The sequence below is a fragment of the Ornithodoros turicata genome, chromosome 3 (genome assembly GCF_037126465.1).
Source record: "Ornithodoros turicata isolate Travis chromosome 3, ASM3712646v1, whole genome shotgun sequence".
Taxonomy (NCBI): domain Eukaryota; kingdom Metazoa; phylum Arthropoda; class Arachnida; order Ixodida; family Argasidae; genus Ornithodoros; species Ornithodoros turicata.
In genome coordinates, this window is record NC_088203.1 from 104,499,107 (window position 1) to 104,521,627 (window position 22,521).

Genomic DNA, 22,521 nt, shown 5'->3' on the forward strand with positions numbered 1-22,521 from the left:
GCTAACAGTGAAGAAAGCTGGGCCAGGTATAATAGGTGCCAATTTGAATATAAATCGTAATTACGCCTGGCGAAAGCAAAGTTCTTTGGTCAAGAACTCGGCGAGATACTCAGAAGCAATCCATGCACGTTTTGACAGATCATCACTCCTGGATGTCGTAATAACACAGGAAGACAGAAAAAAAAATGCATTAACCTCCTGCTCTCTTTTACACTCATTTTTAGTAGGCCTCCCATAATCACGGTTGCTCCGCGGCTCCAACATCACATTCAAAAGAACAAAAACCTGAAAGTTATTCAAGCCAGAATTACAAAGTATGCCACAGGAGGAAAGAAGAAAAACAGAAGAAAAAAGAAACATGCCAATAATGCAAAAAGAAAAAAATTGAGACATACCAATAATGCTCCAGTTGCAACACGAAATAAAACACCTCACATGTCACTTTCTGAAGATTTTGCAAACCTCGTCGGTCCTACGGGAACCCTTCCCTCTGGCTCCCTCCTCCTGTACTGAATGTTGTCTAAATGTATTACTGCTACGAAATCGCACGAACTGAATGAAATAAACTTTGACAACTTGAATTTTTGTGTTCCCGAAGATGGCTCTAGTACCCGTATCTTTCAGCATGCGCACCAGAGAGGGGCAAAGCCTGCTTACCACTATTATTGCTTTCCAATGCGATCGTCATTCTGATACCTGAAACGTCACGTTTATTATTATTATTATTTTTTGTATCAAAATGACTATCGCATTGAATGTAGCAATGAGAAAGAAGAATGGAAAATGCGTTCCATATCTGTATGCAGCGAAAGCTGGGGATGCCATTAACAACGAGTCCATTTTCATCAGACGAGTGCACGTCGGAGCGCCCTTCAAAATGCAGGCCGCTTGACATTTTAGCTAATTGCGGCACACTTGAACTCGTAAAGAACTTCACACACATTAGGGCAGCACCGTTGCAGGAAAGTGTTATTACTCGTGCAGCACGTGCCGCTTGCGTTCATGCAGATGCTCGGAGACAGTTTCGAATTTATGGTTGTGTTTCATGTCACCCCCGTTACACCCACGGGGGTTTCCAGGAGATCCCTGGAGTGAAAAGTCAGAATTGCTTCTATTCACATTTTTAGTCTGGCAAGGACGGATTCGATGTGTGGCGGGGGGGGGGGGGGGGATATGTTTATTAAGAAAAAGAAAGAAAAGGTCAGCCAGACGAAGGTCGGCTTGCTATTCCAAACAAAAAAAAGGCAAAAGAAGGGGAAGGGGAAGGAAAGAAGAGGGGACGAAAAGAAAAATAAGAAAAGAAAAGGGAAGAAAGAAGGAGAAAAGGGGAAGAAAAGAAAAATAAGAAAAGAAAAGGGAAGAAAAGAAGAAGAAAAGTAGAAGTGTGGCGGGAATGTTATGGTACGATTGTGGGGTACGATGAGACAAGAGGAAACGGCATTCTTCACAGTAATGTGATGGAGGTATGCGGGAAGTTAAGCTCGAGCATTTTCAGGACATTGATGCGTCCTATAGGAGCTGAAATATAGTGTAGTAACGAATAGGCAATAACCTAAAAATATATACGCGGCGAGTCTCCTTTTATTTATTTTTTAATCAACAACAGCTTTATTTTTAAAAAAAATAAAGCTATGACAACAGCATGGATGCGGTTTCCGCAGCTTGGTTATACGACCAGACGGACATCCTAAAACAGAGCATGCAATTACTAAATAATTAATTACCCACAATTACTTAATTACCTTCGTAATTAGAGACTTTCTGGCAAAAGTGAGATATCAGAAAGGGGGATAATCCTCGTCGACGGCTATTCTATTTTCCCAAAATTCCGAAACAAGCACTATACGTTGAAATATTCGTGGCCGAATTTTGCGTTGCACATAAAGTCGAAACCGCGTGGATCAGAAGCGCAGGGGACGATCACAGGCGTTCATTCCAAATCAGAGGGACACGTGCTTTAAAGCGATAGAAATGATTGGATGGACTATAACGATCCATGCTATAGATATCAACGCTATAACGACGATCCCTGTGTGAAAGTTGAAGATTATCGCTACATTTAAAGTTCGCGCGCTTCAAAGCCGCTTTCGTTGGCTCGCGCAAGAGCTCATGGCGAATTCTCCCAGGGCGTCAGTCGTGACGTTGCTCACCTCTGTGAGTCCGACAACGGCGTGCCTCTTTCACCTACACCACCACCACCACCACGAGCCGAAGTGATGCATTTAACGCGCGTTCCCGGATAACGATATAAGATAACGGATAAGATATTTTTCGCCGGAAGTGCTTCATGGCGTGGCACGCGCGTTCATGAGCCGCATGGACAAAAAACACCCGATGCAGACCCAATGCTCGGGCTGAAGCGGCATTCACTGCGTAGTGCCTGCGTAGTTCTCCCTGGTTTTCTTTTAAATAATCAATCAATCAATCAGTCTGGCATAATTCTAATTGTAGCTTCGTAACGGAATCGAAGTTTTGAATTACGACAACAAGTGCGATTCTAACATAGCGTGAAACGTAATTTGGAGTGAACTTGTGGCGGCATTTTAGTGCCTCTTTAACATTAGAGAATTTTAGTACATCGTACGCTACCGCCTTTGCGTACGTAAGAGATAGCGTTGGTGGTCCTGCGCGAAGCGCTCTATCCCAACGCTATCCCTTACGTGCGCAAAGGCGATAGCGTACGGTACACTAAAACTATCTACTGTCGCAAGACAGCTACAGACTGCGCCCCGTCTTACTATTAACGTTGCAACAACTGGCAGACTTTTCAAGAAGATTTTTGTATGCTTGAATATTTTTTGTATGTATGAATTTATATGCTACCTGTGCTTCCTTGTCTATTTGAGGAGGAGAGTTAAGCATGATTCACAGGAAACGGTAAACTCTAGGCGTTGGATGTTTTCCAAGTACACTCTTAAAAATGAACTTCACCGCATAGCACGCTCCTAGCCAACCATCATCTCGAATGATATCGTTATCTGCCCTGATTTGTTGAAAACGGGAGGCGTACGCCTTTTCTGTGACAATTATGAACAGCATAAGTGTCACAAAAATGGCGTACGCCTTCCGTATTCAACAAATCAGGGCAGATAAAGATATCATTCAAGATGATGGTTGGCTAGGAGCGTGCAATGCGCTGAAGTTCATTTTTAAGAGTGTAGAACTGGAAAATGACTGAGTTGAGTCATGAAATAGGGTACCCTATTGAGGTGCCTCTAAGCAAGGATGAAGTTCATCTCGGATGAACTGGCATTACACAGATGATTCGCACACTGTTAAGTCAAAGACTGCTGCTGCGTATACTGGGAAGCGGAGTTTTGCGGACAAATCCGAATTGCTTTAAAGTTTGCCGGCCTAAATTTTTCGAAACTCCGATTGTAACCTACACTCTTAAAAATGAACTTCACCGCATAGCACGCTCCTAGCCAACCATCATCTCGAATGATATCGTTATCTGCCCTGATTTGTTGAAAACGGGAGGCGTACGCCTTTTTTTGTGACAATTATGAACAGCATAAGTGTCACAAAAAAGGCGTACGCCCCCTATTCATAAGTGTCACAAAAAGGCGTACGGCTCCCGTTTTCAACAAATCAGGTCAGATAACGATATCACTCGAGATAATGGTTGGCTAGGAGCAGGCTATGCGGTGAGGTTCACTTCTAAGAGTGTACACTCTTAAAAATGAACTTCATCTCATAGCATGCTCCTAGCCAACCATTATCTCGAATGATATCGTTATCTGCCCTGATTTGTTGAAAACGGGAGGCGTACGCCTTTCTGTGACAATTATGAACAGCATAAGTGTCACAGAAAAGGCGTACGCCCCCCGTTTTCAACAAATCACGGCAGATAACGATATCATTCGAAATGATGGTTGGCTAGGAGCGTGCTGTGCGGTGAAGTTCATTTTTAAGAGTGTAGGTTCTAATTCTGCGTCGTTCTGTTTCCAGCTAACTACCACCTACAAAACAAAGACGCAAGTCATCAGTATAATATTCAACGACAGTTGAATACAGGGAGAAAGGGTACGAATGCCGGGACAAGAAAAGCTCACCCGTACGGAAGAAATAAGAAAGGAAGTATACAAAACAAGGAAATCATTGCGCGTTTTTATATATCCTCTTTCTTTATTATCTATATTTATATCCCCGCGTCGCGGACAAGAATCCCTCGGGAAATCAGGCCCTGCTCCCGTCGGAGTGTTTAGGGCGAGAAAGGAAAAAAAAAAAAAAAAAAGAGGGAGCTCATAAGGAGTTCGGGACAGAAGTGTGTTTCTGAAGAGCGCCGGTGGTGGCGCTGGTGGTCTTAGGTCCTCGAGAAGAAAAAGGAAAAGAAAAAAAGTGAAGTTGCAAGCCACTTAGCACTATGTCAAGTCAATGAAGTGTGAAGTGCGTGAGGAATCAAAGGGGGCCATTGTTGCTGTCGGTGGGATTCTATGTTGTCGACAGGACGACAATTTAATCGCCTCGCTGCAACGCAGCTGTAATTGGCGGGAGGCAGACCTTGTTCGCGAGTGCTTGTATACATGCGTTTAGCTTCCTATTCAGTTAGGGACTGATAGTACGAGTGTGGTCGACCTTTGCAAGGAAACAAAAAACACCCTGTAGACCTTTTATGCATATACTGTTGAAGTCTGATGAAACCAACCCTGGATTTTAGTGCGATCTTTTGGCTACGAAACGCACATATTAAACTAAAGCTGGCTTCCAAAAACAGTTACTAAAAGAAATTTGAGCGGCGGTCATCATGTGTGACAGTACGCCTCAGTAGCGGGACAAGTTGTTGCACGGGCTGAGGCAGGTTGTCTCCGCTGAATTTTCTCCTAATGTCTATTGTGGAGGTGTACCGAATGAAATACCATTGCAAACGCACATGGAAAACAAGCTAACCGAGCAGAGAAGAACCTATTATCTTAAGCCTAACGTTTGATATTTCCACATCTGTCATAGCTGTACAGGATTCATGCAAGCTAGCCATTACTGGCTGGTAGACCTGCACTGTAAACGTAAAAAGCGGCACTAAATTATTACACGATCTCTAAGATGTACTAAAAAAGCTACTGAAGCACTTTCTCGCGGATATAGTTTGCGGTGTGAGTTGCTCTACCGGTTGAAACACGCGACAACTTACCCCGCCTCGTATGGGACACTGACCCCTGTGACACCTACAATGACTTTACCTCCGCAGTCGACTTCACTGTGGAGCGTATTCCGCTGAAAATTCGTGAAAAGATGTCCGAAAGTTGAATAAACATTACGAACTCGCGCATTCTTTAGAGCTTTAGTTTGTGTCGTGCAAAATTTGAAAATCGAAATGAAATGAAAGTTTCTTCAGGTATAGTGGTTGCTCCTGCCGCTAACAAACAGCGGGAAAATGGCTCAGCTGCTCTGCTTCGTTTTCTTTAAATGGCGAGTGTGACAACTGACCTGTGACAACTCTCCTCGGTCTCCCCTACCAATATTGCGTCGTTGTGTTAACTCAGAGTGACTGTCGCAAAATTCGCTAACACGCTTAATTTTTTTTTTAAATTCTGTGTTAGCACCGCGAAGCAACTGTGGCTATGAGCGACGTACAGACGTGGACAGATGGAGAGAGGACAGCAGGAAGAAGAGGGGAAGGGGGTGTTAGTATGCGTCGTGAGCCGACTTCAAGGGAAACTGTGCCGACATTCGTCTCGAAAGCCTGCCGGAAAAAGTCAGGGAAAACCTCAGACAGTTACAGCCAGTGGTAGGATTCGAACCCACTACTTCCCAGTCTTCAGGACGACCTTGGCTACTACCAAAGAGCGGACGCTTTTGCCAGCACGGCCACGCCGTTGATGTGTCGAAACAAAGATGGAGACACTATATTCACGGCGACAAAACCCGAGACTATCCGTGTATTCGCACGAGCGACATACTCACGGAAGATTCTAGCGGAAGAAAAAGCGAAAATACTACTTACAGACCCGAAGTTCCATCCCGTGTTGTGTTGAGCATTCGCACGGCGCGGACCACCGGGAGTGGCGTATTGCGCATTTAGCAGGCGACACTTAGCAGACGACACTTAGCAGACGACGCCGTCAGCGTCTTTTCCTGTCGTCTGCTACGGAATATTTTGTGGCTGTGGCGCAGGATATTCCCCATGGTTAGCAGTGTACGTAAAGACACGACGCTGAGCGCTCGCGCTCACGTGACAGCAGAAAGCTATGACGTTTTTCGCATCTTCCGCTTCTGGGAAAAATGTCGCTCGTGTGAATACACGGTATAGGGACGACTGTCTTCTGTTTTAAACATGTACAGGGTGTGTGCAGAAAAACATGACCCGCATTTTTACATGTAACTCGTTGTCTACTTAGCCGAGGAACTTCTGGCGGTTCACGACGGCGTATTTATGCGTGCGAAAGCTACAAAAAAATCCTGGAAGCCATACTCAGTGTAAAAAAATAAACAGAGCGCGAAAACATGGGCTTCCATGCATTAGAATAGGGCGGTCATGACAGTGCATGGTAATGTATTTCGGTCTCATGAGAGTTATGTGCAGGCACCGCTAGGGGTACTGCCGATGAGCATCCATGTGGGACATCGTTTCGATTTATGCACCGATAGCTCCCCTAGCGGTACTTGAACACAACTCTCCTACATGCACCATGTTGCCCTATTCTGATGCACGGAAGCCGACGTTTTCGTTGTTCGGTTTATTTTTTAAGCTGGGTATGGCTTCCACAATTTTTCTACAGATTTCGCACGCATAAATGCGCCATCGTGCGCCACCGGAAGTTCGTTAGTTAGGTAGGCAACAATCTATGTGCCTAAATGCGGGTCACGTTTTTCTGCACACACCCTGTATTACTTCAGAAGACGATCTTACTGGAAGTTGGAGTGTGCGTGCGTACCATCCTGGGTAAACTCTGTCTTACGGCATTTCCGCCTTGGTACCCCTATTCCGTTGAAACGATTTCAGGCAACGTACAGTGCTGTACAAATGTTTACCCTGAGTGTCCTGAACGCAGTGTTGTTATCTGAATCTGTTTACGAAGTTGTACACAGCTGTTTATTACACTGCGTGCCGGTACCTCACACCGGCGTTGTTCAATGTGCAAAGTAAACCTCAAAATGGCAATCACCTTTATGGAAGGAAAATGATGTGCACCCGTTTTTTCCAAGGCATCGTTCTTTCATTAGCGAAGCAGCAACATATGTTATCCGAACCTAGCGCCAATCTCGGAAAATAAACCAGTTCCCGTAACGTCTAAGTTTCAATTTCGACTCCGCAATTTCGCCTTCCGAAAATGATTTCCTCGCGACATTCCTTACGAGCGACTGACGGGTTTACTTTGAGCTTACGTGAAGTAACCACACATATTGTTTGCTCTGGACATGCTGAAGAAGTCGTATATGCTTTTTGCGTGTTTTTCGTTTTTTAGCTGAAAATGAAAAAAAAGAAAAAGAGGAAGGCTGTCGTATAGCGGTATAAAAAGGAAGTTCGTGTTCATTGCGGCTGCGAAATATAGTACACTTCAAAAGCGTCGTAGTATGAAATATCCAAGCTTAGCTTTATCGAAAGTGCGGGGTTGTTGTTGTTGTTGTTCCTGTTTGCATCGATTTCGTTATTTTCGATGTATAGCTTGAGACATGTATGTCTGTCATGTTTGTGAAAAAGAAAAAAAGGCAAATCTCTGTATGGCACAAACTACCGAGGCAGGCTTTCCCTTCATAAGATGCTTTGTGCGGCAGAGCACGCTTTACAGGAGGAAAGCTTCTTGCCGTCATAATATTCGCTTCGAAAAACGCTACGAAAATACGAAAAACACTGAAGCTCCCCCGATTTATTCGGGTTCACGATTTCGTGTAGCAGAGTACGCTTTATCGGGTAACTGATCACTCAAACAAGTATCAAGGCACTCAACTTTTGATATTCTTCCCATAATGCATCTCGAAACATAGGCAAGGCCGTGCCTTTGAGATGCAGTGCTTAGAACGGTAGCCACCTGTGCAGCTCAGCACTCATAACTATAACGTTTATTGGCAAAGTTTTGGGCAGGGTCGAAACCGTAACTAAACTGTAACCGAAAACAACAACAACAACAACAACAACAAAATAAACGTTATTTTTGCCGAAACGAGCCCGAACCGAACCGTTAACATTTTTATCTTCAATGGAACGAACCGGAAGTGACCTGAAAAAATATGACTCGGTAACCGGTTCGCCAGACGGCAAAAACGCCTATACCTTGCCACTCGACTGCCGCGGTGCAGTTTCTAGCATCGCTCGTAATCTTGCCGAATTTATAATGCGGACAAATTGATATACCAAGAAGTGGTGAGTTCATGCACCTGGAGACTGAACGGTGGACGACATCTCTGGCTCAATCGAGACAGACGTTAGTCGTTGTCTACACTCTTAAAAATGAACTTCACCGCATAGCACGCTCCTAGCCAACCATCATCTCCAATGATATCGTTATCTGCCCTGATTTGTTGAGAACGGGAGGCGTACGCCTTTTTTGTGACACTTATGCTGTTCATAATTGTCACAAAAAAGACGTACGCCTACCGTTTTAAACAAATCAGGGCAGATAACGATATCATTCGAGATTATGGTTGGCTAGGAGCGTGCTATGCGATGAAGTTCATTTTTAAGAGTGTAGGCGTAAGGCCGTCAACGGAAGACGTACACTCTTAAAAATGAACTTCACCACATAGCACGCTCCTAGCCAACCATCATCCCGAATGACAACGTCCCCGCCCCTGATTTGTTGAAAACGGGAGGAGGAGCCTATTTTGTGCCCATTATGCGCGGCACAAAATAGGCTCCTCCTTCCGTTTTCAACAAATCTAGGGCGAGAACGTTGTCATTCGGGGTGATGGTTGGCTAGGAACGTGCTATGTGGTGCGTGTGGTGTGGTGGAACGTTGGCGAGCCTATCCTGCCATCGCCCCCCCCCCCTCATTTTTAAGAGTGTAGCCACACACTGAACCTCGTCTGGAGGTGCTCTGTAGAACTCAGATTGATGGTCTTCTTGTACTTTGCTGTAACCAGTAGGATATCCAGTAGGAAGGAAGGCTTGACAGCAACCGGGTTCCACATTAACATCTGAGGATTGCGGTTCAACAGGATCCTACACTGGCTGAAGAGAGTGGATACCATCATCAGACGTAACAAACAGAGCGAATTCATCCTTGTGGTGGGATGGTGTGAGTTCACGAAGCTCTCTTGTACAGGGTGTGTGCAGAAAAACATGACCCGCATTTTTACATGTAACTCGTTGTCTACTTAGCCGAGGAACTTCCGGTGGCGCACGACGGCGTATTTATGCGTGCGAAAGCTACAAAAAAATCCTGGAAGCCACACTCAGTGTAAAAAAATAAACAGAGCGCGAAAACATGGGCTTCCATGCATTAGAATAGGGCGGTCATGACAGTGCATTGTAGTGCATTTCCGTCTCATGATAGTTATGTGCAGGCACCGCTAGGGGTACTGCCGATGAGCATCCATGTGGGACATCGTTTCGATTTATGCACCGATAGCTCCCCTAGCGGTACTTGAACACAACTCTCCTACGTGCATCATGTTGCCCTTTCACATACACCCTGTTGTCCACCATGTTGCCCTATTCTGATGCACGGAAGCCGACGTTTTCGTTGTTCCGTTTATTTTTTAAGCTGGGTATGGCTTCCACAATTTTTCTACAGATTTCGCACGCATAAATGCGCTATCGTGCGCCACCGGAAGTTCGTTAGTTAGGTAAGCAACAAGCTATGTGCCTAAATGCGGGTCATGTTTTTCTGCACACACCCTGTATGACGTGCACAGTTTCCATGAGCTTGCCATCGGATGTCCTTCTCAGAAAATGCTGCTTCCTCTCGATCTCACTCTCTATTCCCTGCAGATACAGCTTCAGTAATGAATGGGAATAGACTGCTCACAGTGTCTGCTATCATAGGTTCGTCATGCAGATGCATGCCTTGTAACGAAGCAGAATCCCGTGTTGCTGTGAAACCTTAGGACGAGGCGCAGGTTTTAACGTGTGTTGTCGGAATTTCCATCCTTTCATTAGGCGTTGTGCCTACCGTTCTGATGTCATACTGACTCCACTGACTATCCCTATTTAGCATCGTTCATCACCTCATTCACAGGACACATCACATCCTGCCCCATTGTGCCTTGGGGTAGTGGGCCGCACCTCAAGTGGCGAATTTCCCCATTGATTGTCATTAACTTATTTGTTGTTGTTGTTGTGCCTGTAAGTTCCAGAGTCGCACATGAGCTTGTCGAAAACGCATGATCCAAGCTTTGGTCGATTACTCCTTCTTTCGTCTCACATGTATCTTTTTCGTTCCCTCCTAACTCTGCAGAATTGAACTCCTCAAACTGGTTCTTTCCAGATCCTGCTTTCTCGTGTATTCCGGACGCCAAGTGATCCCGAAATGACTGCCGTGACGACAATTATTCAGAAGACGGTACAATATGCAGGCGTTCGCCTTTTTTGTGACAATTATGAACAGCATAAGTGTCACAAAATAGGCTCCGCCCCACGTTTTCAACAAATCAGGGACGAGAACGTTGTCATTCGGAATGATGGTTGGTTACACTCTTAAAAATGAACTTCACCGCATAGCACGGTCCTAGCCAACCATCATCTTTAATGATATCGTTATCTGCCCCCATTTATTGAAAACGGGAGGCGTACGCCTTTTCTGTGACAATTATGAACAGCATAAGTGTCACAAAAAAGGCGTACGCCCCCCGTTTTCAACAAATCAGGGCAAATAGCGATATCAGTAAAGATGATGGTTGGCTAGGAGCGTGCTATGCGGTGAAGTTCATTTTTAAGAGTTTAGGAGCGTGCTATGTGGTGAAACTCATTTTTTAAGAGTGTAAGACATATCCTTAATGCGACGCAACCCACTCGGCTAATTATTCCCTAACTCGCAATCTGATCCACCATAGTACGCAGGGTCGACCAAATCCTTTCCAACAGCATATATCCCGCGCAATCGCTCGAAGTCACGTCTTCCCTTCACCAAAATAGCCCATCCCGGAACAGTGACACGTTTGACCGCCACGGCATTTCTCTTCCCAGCGAAGGAGGCTTCCCTACAAAGCCTCTCGCATTAAGCCATTTCGTATTCATGCAACCTCGGCTTCCGCCACGCATTCGACGCCCACGTCTATGCCCCTCGTGACCGCCGTAAAGCCCAGACGTGACGGGCCTACAACGGCGGGGTTCATCCGTTATTTTCACGGTATCCAATGGACGGACGGCAAAATAAGAAACTAGGTCGGCGTCAGAGATAATGCGAAGACATGTGGGTGACTTCCCGACGGAAGGTCGCCAATACGTGGGCGTCAAGTAAGAACGCTATGCCAAGTGATTGTTCGAGATTTGTCTCTTTCGCTCGGTGTGTGTGTGTGTGTCGGTTTCGTGGTCCTGAAGATACTGCACTAGGATTGGTGGGTCGATGAATATCCTTAGACGTGGAAAGGGGAAGCTTTTCAAGGTTAAACAGGAAGCATCAGTATTATTTCTGCAATATACGAACGTAATTTATGATTCAAAAATTTAATCTTGCTTTGAACAAGAGTGAACTGATGTTCTGAGGATGGAACAACATAGAAGGGACAAATACATACAAAGCCTTAAATCCAGAAGATCCAGAATGAAGATCCGGAAAATCCAGAAATCCAGAAGACGTGGGTTCGAGTCCTACAGCTGGCTAACCTTTTCAGTGACTTTCATCTTTCTTCATCTTCTTTGCCGCAAACGAAGATTCAAAACTCGAAATTTATTAACAAATTGTATGGGGGGAGTGGTTACGTGCACATGGAAAAAGAACTGCAGAAAAAGACGAGGCCAACAGGTTAAAAACAGCGTAGACACAACGACTGCAGACGAGAGGAAGTAATTTACCTTTGATTAATTATATAAGTAAACCTGTCTGTCAAATAAAGTTTCAGTTTCGAGTCTGCTGTCGCCCTGTCTACGTTGTTTTGACCCTGTTGTCCTCGTGTTTTTGGTGCAATTCCTTCACCGTATATGCTCTAAATTTATTTTCTCTTTTCAGCGGATGGATGGGCCCGAACAGGACGTGAATGTGACTTCATGAAACAGAATCGAAAGAAAAAAAAAGAAAAGAAAAGACATGCATAGATACTCCTCCTTTCCCTTCTTTCTTTTTCTTTTGCTTTTCTAATAGCATTAAATATATCCCCCACTCCCACCCCCCATCCCGAAGAGATCCGTCGCATAGATTCGGGGGAAGAATAATCTTTCTACTTTTACCTTGGCATCAAAATATTAGTCCGCATCGCATCTTAAAAACCTCAACACAGTAAGCCTATTACTGTATAGATGTCATTTCATGATTACTTGTGCTATCCGTGGAGATGATAAAAATCAGAATAGAGACAGAAGTGATATATTGATAGATAACCGTTAAAGTGGAAGTATATAGAGATATGTCAGGCCTCGAAAAGAAGCGCATAACGGGCTTTTCTTTCTTCTCGTCGGCGTCACATCCACCTGCTGTGTCCTCTGAGATTTTCTCGATGTTTTCCATACATACAGTTTGTCAACTTGTTGCTTGTTCAACTCAGTGGTTGCTGTCACTGGATGTCCACTTCTTTGTTTGTCACCCAAGTCAGATTTCCCACCTCACCACTGCAAACTTGCTGCCCCAACGACGCACAATGCTCACATCAACACAATCACCATAAATGGCTTGCATTCTCTCATGAATTTTCTTGTGGGTGACACCTCCTGCCGTAAAGAATTCAGTGACAGCACGTTGCACAATCGCATTGACAGACCATCTGCGCAGGGTTCCATTCTTTACGCTGTCGCAACACAACCGTTGACTACTAAGGCTTCCTGCTTTCTGGATCTGAAGAGCAGAGTCTACAGAATACTCCTATACCTGCTGCACAGTGGTGCTGCCATCTGTTGGGGAGTTATGAAGGTGGAGGCATTACTTCTCAACCTACCCTCGTACTTTCCACCGGCTTAAGTACTCTGGGACACACACAAGTGACCGACACGTGCTTCTATTTTTCGGCGCGGCCCGGGCGGCAGACTTAAAAAGGACCGAATCCGGCCCGGAACCTCCAGAGAACGACTAGGCCCGCGCGTTACGCAGATGCAAATTGCCGAAGTCCGTCACAGCTAAAACTGCGAACAGCCAAAAGATCGTACCTCTCAAATATCACAAAACCCCGTGAGTTTATTCGGCTACACATTTCTGGTACATGTGGACAGATCCATAGATTAGTCTTTATTCGCTGCTAAAGATTATGACTGACTGACTGACTAATCTCCTCACTGTGTAGATAGATTTTATCATTGTCATTCCTGTGTGCATGCTATCGTTGTTCATCTGTATATATTTGCTCATACATGTGTGTTCTCACGTGTTTGTGTGGCGCTGGGAGTGTATGCGTGTGCGTTGCAGAGTTTATTGCGTCAAATAAATCTTCCCTTTACAAGATTATATTTAAGATTATTATGAAGATTACTATTGTGGAGAAAACCGTAAGGATACCGTCAACGGAAGGGAGACAGAACCTGGTTCGCAATACCTGAAGTATACATACCCAGCACCGACTTTTTTTCCTCCCCCCATTTTTTTTTCTTGTTCTAATAAATATATCCCCCCCCCCCCCAGCGGCGCAGAAGCTCATTTCGCTGTTCCTGCTCTTTGCAAGGCATTCTGTAAACACAATGCGAACCAGCTTTTCCTTGGCTTTTGGAATGTCATCGTCATCGGTCATGCTGGACTCCGTATCAGGATTATCAGGGCTCCATATCCTAGAAAAGCAGCATTTTTTAATCGGCGAAGTGCACAGCCCGTCTCTCATCTTCACCGAGAATCCGAAGCTAGCGTGGGCGACTCTCTGAAACCAGAGAAGGGGGGGGGGGTAATGACATGATCGGCTCGCCGTTGTTGACCACACAGAAGTGAGCGTCGTCACGACTATAGCAAAAAAAAAGGGGGGGTAGAGGATGAAGCGTGGAGATGAGTAGAGGGTGCGTGAGTTCGTCGGAGAGAGCAAAGTGTTAGAGCGGTCGTTGAGCAACACCCACCTCCTGCAGAAAGAGAACGAGGTTTCTTGCTTTAGCGGAACTCACTCTAAAACACACTCTAAAAATGGATGGTGGCGTTCTGAAAGAGCTCGTCGTTGTCGGCCTCACAGAAGTGGGCAACGTCACGAGTAACGCTCTGAGGGAATGTGCGCCCTGGGCCGACTTCTAAGGGAACTGTGCCGACATATGTCTGACAGCCTAAAACAGACTCTAAAAACAAAGGGGGGGGGGTGGCAGGATAGGTTCGCCGTTGTTGGCCACACAGAAGTGGACGTCGTCACGACTATAGCAAAAAAAAAGCAGGTAAGAAAAAGGACGCAAAGCAAAAAAAAAAAAAAAAACGCAAAGGAATGACGGACGGATGGAGGATAGAGGAGGTTGAAGGATGGGGATGCGGTGAGGGTGCACGAGCTCATCGAGGAGAGTAGAGTATTAGATGGGTCGACGAGCATGGCCTGTCTTCAGCAGGAAGAGAATGAGGTTTCTTGCTTTGGCTCTAAAAACAGAACTACACCACACGGCACACTCTTAGTCAATCACCATCCCGAGCGACATCGTTCTGCGCCCTGATTGGTTAAAAATGGGAGGCGTACGCCCTTTTTGGAACACTTATGCAGTTCGAAAAAAAAAGGCGTACGCCCAGCGCTTTCCACAAATCGGAAGTGGTAACGGTATCGTTCTGTGGAATGGTTGGCCTTCGGCGTGCTATGTGGTGAAGTTCCCTTTTTAGAGTGTACGTGACCTTACTGTTATTGGGTGTAGCAAATGTAATCGTAATAAAGGCTGGTGAGGTAGAACGCAGTACCGCCCGGGGTAGAAAGCTGTGGGTAGCCGGTCCACTCCCTAACGCGCACCAACCCTCAGCGGACCCTAAAACTCGTCTCTGTCGCGTAATACCGTCCTTATGCGAATGAAGTACTACACTCTAAAAACAGAACTTCACCGCATAGCACGCTGTGCTAGATCCATTGACAAGAATGATAGGGTTATCGCGCCTGATTGGAGGAGGCGTACGAAGGAGGCGTACGAAGAGGGCGTACGCCTTTTTGTGGCAATTTTCATATATCCAAATTGCCACAAAAAGGCGTACGCCCCCCTCTCTCGTTCAATCACAAGCGGGAACTCTATCACTCGTGGCAATGGTTGGCGCACAGCGTGCTATGCGGTGAAGTTCTGTTTTTAGAGTGTAGACTACCTGTCCAAGCACAGAAAACGGCTTCTGTTTCAAGCGGAGGCGTTTCACAGTACCACTGTCCAGGTGCCATTTCGTTTACGAGTATTACCAAACCAAATCGGGGTAGTCCCCAAATGGTAACCGATCTGCGTGTTTTGGAATATAACTTTCTCTGTCCCACCCTTGTATAACCAATCCAAACCAAAGAAAGCTTCTAATATTTATACTAAACACTCTGAAACAAAGCAATAAGTTGGGATAAAAAGAAATTGTTCGTCTATCGATAAAACGGTAAGAAAGACGCGAAACGGAACATCTGCCCTCAATTACGGGGTTTTCAACGTGCCTTACCAAGTGCCACAATTCGACTCTAGTGCAGACACAAAAGAAGAAAAATGTGATACGATGCGAAAGACACGTAATTATCAAGAAAAATTTAAAAGAGCGAAACGAAACAGAAGCTTGCGGACGCCAAACTACAAAAATCAACACAAAAGGTTTTTCTTTTCTTTTCTTTTTGTTCCTGGTGGTATCTCATTTTTCAACACTAATGTCGTGGCCACAAAACTTCCAGCATTCTACCATTTCCTTCCTACACACGCACAAATATATAGTAACGTTCCTCCTATAAAAAAAAATACGACTATTTTATTACAGAAACTTGCGTCTCAGGAAGAAAAGAAACATTGGAAATATTTGTCCGGTTAAGAACGCTCACAAGACGTCGCCCCTTTCTCATTTTTTTTTTCTCCTTCTTTTTAATGCAGACGTTAAAGAGGACTGTGGGAAGAAAAATAGGATCTGGAACGTGATCAGGAGGAGGAACATTTTTACGAAAGTAAACTCGCACAAACGAGATGTATGAAGGAAGGATAGAGAGGGAGAGTTAATGTCCTCGTTCGGGGCTATCGATCCTAATTTAAAAGGTGTCACATAGCTGTTCTCTTTCCTTTTCTTTTTTTTTTTGATAACGCCGAATGGAAGAAGAAGAAGGGAAAACGTGGTGAAATTCCATCCGCTTGCCGTGTCCTTAAACGCCAAATAGGACGCTATCCTAGTCAAGATAAGTCGTGAAAAATGGCGGGGGATCGCCTTCCAGACGAGCACGCAGGAGACGGCGATAGAAAAAAAAAAAGAAAAAGAAAAGAAATGAAGAGAGAACAGCGATAAAGCACGGAGATAAAAATAAAAGCGGAACCGGAAGCGCTACGATTACCCACTTAGCATGCCACCGTCGACACCAAACTTTTTTTTTTTTTCTGTTTTGCTATAGCTATAAAGGCTAGAAAGGGTTAGTAGTTGCATGGTTGGAAACAATACCATCGATAACGTACAATCGTTATAATGTCAGGTGTTTTCAACAACGTGCATGCGATTGCGATAGGTTTTAGTTCTTTACCAGTGACGCCATTTTCGGTGCGCAATGCATCCTACACTCTTAAAAATGAACTTCACCGCATAGCACGCTCCTAGCCAACCATCATCTGGAATGATATCGTTATCTGCCCCGATTTGTTGAAAACGGGAGGCGTACGCCTTTTTTGTGACAATTATGAACAGCATAAGTGTCACAAAAAAGGCGTACGCCTCCCGTTTTCAACAAATCGAGGCAGATAACGATATCATTCGAGATGATGGTTGGGTAGGAGCGTGCTATGCGGTGAAGTTCATTTTTTAGAGTGTATCCCTTCCTGAGAGATATAACAAGCGGCGATACAGCGAGATGGAACAGGACTTATCCAGAACGCTGTTCACTCTTTGGTTGGTCTCGATATTACACTGTTAAAACAGAACTTCACCACATAGCACGCTCCCAGCCAACCATCGTTCCGAATGATATCATTCTGTGCATTGATTTGTTGAAAAGGGGAAGGAGGCGCCTATCTGGGACAGATTATCCTGTCCCAGATAGGCGCCTCCCCCCTGTTTTGAACAAATCATGACACAGAATGATATCATTCGGCATGATGGTTGGCTAGGAGCGGGCTATGTGGTGAAGTTCTGTTTTAACAGTGTAGAAAAGAAAAAAAAAAGTGGACATGTAAGCTTCATTAATATAAATGCTTGCTACTCAATAACATTTATGGCTCGTGCTGCATGCTAATGAAAGGTAATGAAAGCAAATATGAAATGAGCCTAGAAAGGTGCGTGTTACGGTGGAGACAAACTGACTGTCAAAAGACTGAAAAATGTCACTGAAGGAAGAGAGAACCCAAGAACGCGGAGATAAAATGTCTGCCTCCTTATATTGCACAAAGGATACCAGGACATCCAGAGCATGCCGCCTTTGGGGTTAGGGCCCAAGTTTTCAGAACCGTCAAAATGTTAAAGGGACGGCTAGTGAGTGCGAGTGCCATACTAGTAACAGGCACATTTTATTCTGTAATTCATTGGTAGCATCTTTGAAGTTTTTGGTCGGCTTTTCAGTAGTTCGCGCGTTGCGATTCATTGTTTGGACTGACTTTTGCGTTTCAGTTGGTATAGCTTGTCCTCATACTGATCTCAGTGTTATGTTATGGAACATCAGCCGGTGAACGCCAGCAACGTGGTGGAGTAGTACAAATTGTTTAGAAATGGCATCGTCGATATCAGACAGCGTACCGTGTGCAGTAATTTCAGCAATATCAGATGAAAGAGCAACGGGAAACACCTACACTCTTAAAAATGAACTTCACCGCATAGCACGCTCCTAGCCAACCATTATCTCGAATGATATCGTTATCTGCCCTGATTTGTTGAAAACACGGGGCGTACGCCTTTACTGTGACAATTATGAACAGCATAAGTGTCACAGAAATGGCGTACGCCCCCCGTTTTCAACAAATCAGGGCAGATAACGATATCATTCAAGATAATGGTTGGCTAGGAGCGTGCTATGAGGTGAAGTTCATTTTTAAGAGCGTACGTAAGCTTTTCGTTTTGGTCAGCGGCGGGCTCTCCCACAAATATACCATGCGTTCTTGCACAAGAATTATGATCCTAGTTAATCTGAGACGAGTTTTTTTGTCTCGGTGACCTCTACCAAGCTAGCCCGCCGGCAGTGTCGGCACCAAACAGCGATTTTAACTTGCTGGCTGTGACATCTTTTGCATAGATGAATCTGATACGTCCGTATATTCACCACATACAGCATGCTGGTAGCCAACCATCATCCCCAATGACAACGTTCGCGCTCCTTATTTGTTGATGAAGGGAGACGGAGCCTATTATGTATCCATAATCTACGGCATTATGGCTACAAAAAATAAGCTCCGGCTCCCGTTTTCAACAAATCAGGGACGAGAACGTTGTCATTCGGGACGATGGTTGGCTAGGAGCGTGCTACGTGGTGAAGTTCATTTTTAAGAGTGCTGAGCAGTACCTCTGCGTTGGCGTCTGATTGGGTGCTACAATTCTTCAAATGACGTAACAATGGATAGAGGTTTCTGCGTCTACTCGCCCGTATCCGAAAAATAAGTGCGTTTTTGTAGTAGCGCTGCACACGTTTTGAAGGAAAAGCATTGGACAATGAATTGCAAATAGAATTACGAAGCGTAGAAGAACAATACTACACCTATTACACCCGTAACTATATACCTGCAGATACGAGTTCTTACCTTTCTTTAAACATTAGGCTCCTAGAGCATAAAAGGAATGCTGACAGCCTTTCATTGAATTCTGAATAGATTGAACACTTGAAAGAATGGCGCAATTGGATCCCGCTATTCAAAGATACGGCTGTTTTGGAAAAGGTGCGTGACCCGGTTGGACGAGTTTGAGCTGAATTTAAGGAGATTAAGTCCAAGGCCAACTGTGTTAGCTTTCCTTCTGGTTCCCCCTTTCCACCAATCAGGAGGTTATTGGGAGTGTAGGTGTTTTGCGTGATTGAATTGTTTGCCGCGCTTGACAACGTGTTGTGTGTGTTCCTTTTTGCTCCTTGTCTCACGTTTTCGTCGTTTTTCACAAGGCTCTTTGAGTGCCTAAGGCGCTAGGGCTTATTGGTTAGGATTTACGTAATATCTGACCACACGAGTACATACAAACATAATATGTACTGGTATTTTATTCTAAACTTAAATCTTATATATCGATTGTATTATTCATTCCTTAGAAAGCCGTTACAGTTACTAATCGATTTTATTTTGATTAAGTTTACCTTATAAAACAACACTGCCACCTGCGGTCAACTTTCGAAACACTTTCCTTTCGCTTTCTCTACACATGAGATTATATTAGATTTGATACACTAATCCCACTACCTCGCTACCAAAATGGCGACGGACGCAACAGAGCCTAGCTACGCCTGGAAAATTACTCCAGCCACACTATTTCCTAAATTAGAGCCACTGAAACAGGCGGCTGTTTTACCTTGGTATGTGCCGTTGGTGTTGCCAATTAGCCGCCGTTAAAGCAGGGTGTCAGCGTGGCGGAAGTGAACGCACTTCCACGGAGTACATTTCGGAATGGACCTGCGAGGAGAGGCGAGCTGCGATTAAACCAGAGAAGCTTATGGAACAGAAACGAGCAGACGTTGTTGCGCAATTCAACGAATACGATTAAGCTGTTAGGCTGAGTACTTTTCTTTTTTTTTTATTCCGTGGCCGCACAGCGAAGCAGCTGGGGCTATATGAGCAGTCCATAGGCATGGACATGTGGTGGGTGCACAGTAGAACGAAATGGATGAGTGGGGGTGTTAGCTTGCGTCCCGGTAAGACTTTCGGGGGAATTGTGGCCGAAATATTAGCGGTTATTAATACGTATTCGTCGCTAAGACGCTAGCAATGTTGTTGTCGATGTTGATATTGGCTAGCAATGTTTCTCCTGCCTCATCCATAGTTGCACTGACATTGGGGCTAGATCATCCTTTTAAGGCACAACCGTCTTACATCAGTCTTAACTCCTGCTTGCAATCTTTTTTTGCTTGTTTTGTTTTTCGAAACACTCATTCAATGCACGTGGCGACTGACCACAAGTTTTATTCGTATATATCACAGGAAAAAAAGTTTATGCCTTCCCGTGTTACATAATTTTTTGCTGTGTTTTCGCGATACGTGGCAATGCAAATATGCAAATCACAGCAATTTTTGCTGGACTGGAATTACCTTCCCAATTACATTGCTGCAGTAACACGCCCTCATGAATTTCATCGTATGTGTGTAATCAATTCATCCCTACACTCTTAAAAATGAACTTCACCACATAGCACGCTCCTAGCCAACCATCATCCCGAACGACAACGTCCTCGCCCCTGATTTGTTGAAAACGAGAGGCGGAGCCTATTTGTTTCATTATGTACGGCACAAAATAGGCTCCGCCTCTCGTTTTCCACCGCTTCCAATCTATTAGCTTTTACGTACTTGGTAATCGAAATATGCTTTCATTGCATATATATGTAGGTCCCTAAAAATTGTAACCCCACTCTTTGTCAGTGGTATCGTGGGGCACGCAGAAATTAAAAAAAAAATCAGCATTCATCATGTGTAGAAGGGTAGTATACAGCAGAGAAGAGGTACGGACAAGCAATGCACATAAGCTACCCTTCGAAAACATGCACAAGTGTCCCTTTCAACTCATTCAACGTCTTGCGAACCGTTTTAACGCAACATTTAAATTAGTCCACCATCCAACCTTCCCTTTTTCACATACGCGTCACATTCTAGCGGCTATCCAACGAACCATGTTCGGCGCACGTCAAAACAAATCCACGTGGATAGCACAAAGGACCAAAACCGGTCCGGAGTGGGACCGACAAGGTCGCGCCATTCGTGCGGTCTCCCCACCTGTCCCCACTTCTGTCGTCCCCGTAGTGCGCCATCTAGTGAATGCGGAGATAACCCTTTTCCGGCGCCTCAAGGTTATACGCATGCGCATAGGCCATTGTGAAAAAGGTCCACTGAGTGAGGCCTGCGCCCGGTTGCTGGCGTTGCTCCTCATCACATCCAGAGCCGTTTATAGAGAGGGTTTGGCCATTAGGAGGAGCCTAACGTGAACCGCGTCATGCGACGTCACGGCTGAACGACCTCCCTCGCCGCGCTCTATTGTTGTCCAGTCGTCAACCGGTAGCCCGACGCCATGTTGATGCAAAGCGTTGTTCGCGATGCAAGGGTGAAGACACGTGCGAACCGCGTCCTTCGAGACCCCTTCGTCCTTGAATCCTTTGAGTTTGATAACAAAGCCCCCATTTCACAGGCGCCTGTGCACTCTTAAAAATGAACTTCACCACATAGCACGCTCGTAGCCAACCATCACCCCGAATGACAACGTTCTCGCCTCTGATTTGTTGAAAACGGGAGGAGGAGCCTATTTTGTGCTCATTATGCAAGGCACAAAATAGGCTCCTCCCCCCGTTTTCAACAAATCTGGGGCGAGAACGTTGTCATTCGTGGTGATGGTTGGCTAGGAGGGTGCTGTGTGGTGAAGTTCATTTCTAAGAGTGTGGGTCATAAGCCGGCGACCCTGGTAAATCACATTGAGCGCGACAAAAGCACATGTCGATTGCATCAAGATGGCGCCTACCTGCTGGCTGAAAAGCGGATTTCGTTTGGATTCAGGCTTTTTGGGCTGTGCAACACGGACTCTGACGTCAAAACAGGCTCCGCCCGTGAAGCGGAAAACGGTCAAAAGATGGCCGAACCCTCTCTCTATATATACGGCTCTGATCACATCCTGTCTTGCTTAGCTGTTGCTCTTCGTCTGCCCAGTACATCTCTTTTATCGGGGAACGCTCTCGCAGACATGTAACACGAGAACTCGGCCGTGTAGCGACGCGAAATGATAAAATTTATGGAGGCTTACTCCGAAAGGCTTCCTGCATATTGGATTTCAAAATTGAGATAGAAAGCTTATTTCTTAAAGTATCTGATGCCCGCGTAGGTGTTTGTTTACAAATGTGGCAATTCTGGGTCATGTTTCCGACTCTGAAAAGCCTTCCTGCAACGTTACTTGATACGCCCATTTGTCGGACAGATTAACTCGATGAACGTTGTCGTCGTGGGCGGTTGTGTTGGTGTCCAAGAATCTGTGAGATCGCGTATAGCGTCGAGCGGCATAGAAAAAAAAAGAAAAAACGGTAAAGAAAGAAGAAAAATCAATCACTCACTGCCGAGGATGCTTTTGTAGTCACTGCTTTCGCCTTTAGTAGAGAAGAATATAAAACGAGGATAACAGATTTCACATTGGGTGTTACTTGACCCCGAGAGACTCAGTTATGCCTACAGTCCATTATTTATTCACTTATTGTTAGTACAGTGAAAAAAAAAAAAAAAAAACAGAAACGTTGCACAACGGAGGTCTGAGTACGAAACTA

General features: G+C 45.1%; 1 long non-coding RNA gene across 1 annotated transcript in view; it reads right to left on the reverse strand.

Moving 5' to 3' along the window:
- Positions 1 to 22,521, reverse strand: part of LOC135387608 (uncharacterized) — a 358,849-nt gene that overhangs the window by 19,973 nt on the left and 316,355 nt on the right. Inside the window, exon 5 of the long non-coding RNA XR_010421233.1 lies at positions 19,584 to 19,684. This is a non-coding gene — a long non-coding RNA (uncharacterized LOC135387608). The remainder of the gene's footprint in view (positions 1 to 19,583; positions 19,685 to 22,521) is intronic.